Genomic DNA, 3,217 nt, shown 5'->3' with positions numbered 1-3,217 from the left:
TATTTGTTTTTCCGGACACCTTGAAGAAGTTACGGGCTCCTAACATTATCCAGGGCCCGAGTTCAAAAGTACCCCCTGAACTCCCCTGACACCGCTACTGGTGGAAAATTCCCAGCTTCAGGAGCAGTCATGTTGCGTCGAAATCTCTCCTCAATTTCTTGAAGCGAAATTTCACAAAACGATCGCTACTTTTACTTTCAACTGTATAAAATCTGTAAATAATTCATGTTTTGATAGTCCATTACCTAATTACAATATGTGTGTGTGTGTTAGTTTGTTTTTGTGATGTTGTTAGGTTCAGTCGTGTTCTCATTGCTTTCAGAATTGGCGCTCCAATTGTTTCAGGAACGAGGAGGCGACTGATTCTTAACTAATTCATCTACTTGTTTTACAGTATCAGGTTTGGTGGCCGTGCTTAACTATATTTATCGATGCAAATACCGCAATATTAGATCTTTTTATGCACGTCTTAAACCATTAAGGTTTTGCCACCTTTTCCTTTTGTTGGTTTTGTTACTGTATTTCTTTTTCACAATATCATTTCTTTTGCGTTCTGACAAAGAAAAATAAATTGAATTGAATTGATCCGGCGAATCGTTTTTTCTCCTCCCGCGGTGCATAGAACAATACTGCAGGCACAATAATTGTTGTGAAAACTCCATTATGACGTCACTACTTAAACTTTGACTGGGCAATATGACGCGTTGAAGTGAAATAGGCAACAAAGCTTTAGAATGCGGCGATGTGTTATATCAACGTGAGGAGATGCAATTTAGCAGAAGAACTTGGTTTGTTTTGATGAAGGAAGACAAAGGCCATGACTTAATCCTTTGCTAAAGGGATTATGACGTCACTCGATTCACTTCGACTGTTCAAGCATGGCGGTTGTGCGCAATACACAATTACGTGGAGAGCCGAAAGCACAATGCTTATGTGAACAGCGCTAAGAGGAATTTTCGCTTCTTGCATCGAAAATATAAAAAATCGAATTCAATTGAGATATTAGTTTTAGAAATGAGCTGAAAGAAGTTGTAGAAATGATCAAAATGAAACTATAGGAATGACTTACGACAATGTTTATGAAAACCTGGTAAGTGAATGTCTTTTATTCATTGAACCTGAAATAATTGTGTAAAGTCGTTTTTGTCACTAGGCTACGTTTACACAATTTAAAGAAAGTTATAAAACTCAATTTAGAGGAAGTTATAAAACTCAATGACCAATGGAAAACTTTCATATGAAATATTCTCGTGACAAATTTAGTGCCAGTGCTCCTAGATGAGTGCTAAGGAGATATCAGCAAAGTAGCAGAGCTTGTGATGTCCCAGAACATGTGTAGGGTTTTGCTCAATCTTTGATTTTGCTGCTCCGGCAGTGTTTGCCTGACTGCTTGAATGTGTTTGTATTTTTATGTCGTGTGGATAGGTCTGTGATGGTTGTAGAATATTTGCAAATGTAGCTTTCATTGCCGTCAACTGAATAATAATAATAACATGTTTTATTTTGCGCCCATTGCGACAACATATAGCCTACAGTAGCCTACACTGCGACCTACATACGCAACACAACAGACGACTGGAATCCCAAATAAAACTTTAAACGTTGGCTGTCATTTGTAACAGTCGAAAATTTCTGTAACAAGTGCTGAAGCTTTTTAATATGATGGATGAAACCCCTGTCATTACATTCGATTTACATTTTGCAGGTGGCAAATTTAAGTCAAGTTGTTGGCAAAAATGCAAGCGATTGTATCAGTGGACTTATTCCAACTATTATTATCGAACACAACACAGTTCAAGTCATGTCGAGAACAAAGAAAGAAAAAAAAAAACATCGTGAAGTCTAAGCACTCGTTTGATTGTTTAAAAAAGGTTGTTCTTGGTGAGTACGGATAAATGTTTCTACTACGACTAAACGATTATGTCATAACTATGCCATTTTGCTCTTTTGATTAATGTATGATGTAATTGTGAAGAGTATTAAGTAATGTATGAAAATATTTTAGTGGTGTACTCGCATTGATGTGAACAACGAACATGGTGGTTAGTAGGCTATGTCGGCATTTATATAATGATTTAACACTTCTTTTTTTACTTTCATGATTAGACATGGTGGTGGCGCACGACAAAGCTGCTGCCGTGCAGCAAATTGATGAAGAGTTTCAGAGTGATTTCGAAATTGGAAGGACAGGCAAAGTGGCCGAAAACGGCAAAAACTAACTTTTGGTGAGCTTGTTGTATGTTTGAAAGACAACTGCGAATGTGTTGCTTTAGTTGTTGAATAACTACTGTAGCCTACACGCAATTAGAATGTACTGGAACTTGATTATCGCTCTGCGTGGCACAGAATCGAATGATAAGTTTTTTGTCACGCACGTTGGAGAGAGGGATATTACCATGGATATTACATTGATATTGCAGATTGTCAATTAACTTCGTATTATCCTGGACGACAACTGATCAAAATCCTACACTGTTGCCAAACAGCCCTCTTGAATTAAATATTTTTGTTTCATTCGCAGGAATTCAGAATGATAAAGATACACAAGAAAAAGCTGCTGATGTGCAATGAATATCCATCTGTCAATACGATTTGATGTGGCTTGTTTCTAATAAATGTGAAAATATACGAAGCTCGGCTGTTACTTTGCTTTGTCACAAAGGGAGTAGTGTTGCTTATAAATCCGTGTTGCTGCTGTTCTTTCGCCCAAGGATTAGCTAGGTTCAACAATAAACTTTTGGTGATGAGCGAGGTTTAGGTACAGAGACGTTTGGCAAATGTAAATGCCAATGCTGTTCAGATGTTTTATGCAGCAGCTTGCTTCGCATGGCCAACCTTGGTCAAAGCGCGGCATCACAATAGTTAATAGGTCAGATGAAGCAGCGTCATGGTGCATAAAAGTCAACCAGAATTTAGGCGCCAAATGAAGCAAAATGGTGCACAAGCCATCTTGCCAGCGTTGGCCAGATACAGATGCCAACGTTGGCAAGATGAAGCAAAATGGTGCATAAAACATTTTGCCAATGTTGGCAAGATACAGAAGCCAACGTTGGCTAGATGCAGAAGTCGACGTGGGCTAGATGCATACGCCAACGGTGGCAAGATGCAGACGCCAACGCTGGCTAGATGCATCCAAATGGTGCATAAAACATTTTGCCAACGTTGGCAAGATGCAGAAGCCAATGTTGGCAAGATGCAGAAGCCAAGGTTGGCAAGA

General features: G+C 38.8%; 1 long non-coding RNA gene across 2 annotated transcripts; it reads left to right on the top strand.

Annotated features, from left to right (window-relative positions):
• Window positions 1–772: 772 nt before the first annotated feature.
• LOC145767435 (uncharacterized) lies at window positions 773–2,639 on the top strand. Of its 2 annotated transcripts, XR_014288782.1 has the most exons (4): window positions 773–1,090; window positions 1,706–1,881; window positions 2,107–2,225; window positions 2,522–2,639. It is a non-coding gene; the product is annotated as an uncharacterized LOC145767435 (long non-coding RNA). The 2 variants fall into 2 exon arrangements; XR_014288783.1 differs by lacking the exon at window positions 773–1,090 and having other exon boundaries at window positions 1,659–1,881.
• The last annotated feature ends 578 nt before the right edge of the window (window positions 2,640–3,217 follow it).

This window comes from Aplidium turbinatum, chromosome 3 (genome assembly GCF_918807975.1).
Source record: "Aplidium turbinatum chromosome 3, kaAplTurb1.1, whole genome shotgun sequence".
In the NCBI taxonomy this organism is placed as follows: Eukaryota; Metazoa; Chordata; class Ascidiacea; order Aplousobranchia; family Polyclinidae; genus Aplidium; species Aplidium turbinatum.
The sequence above is the reverse complement of the archived record's forward strand: the minus strand, read 5'-3'. Positions and strand labels throughout refer to the sequence as shown.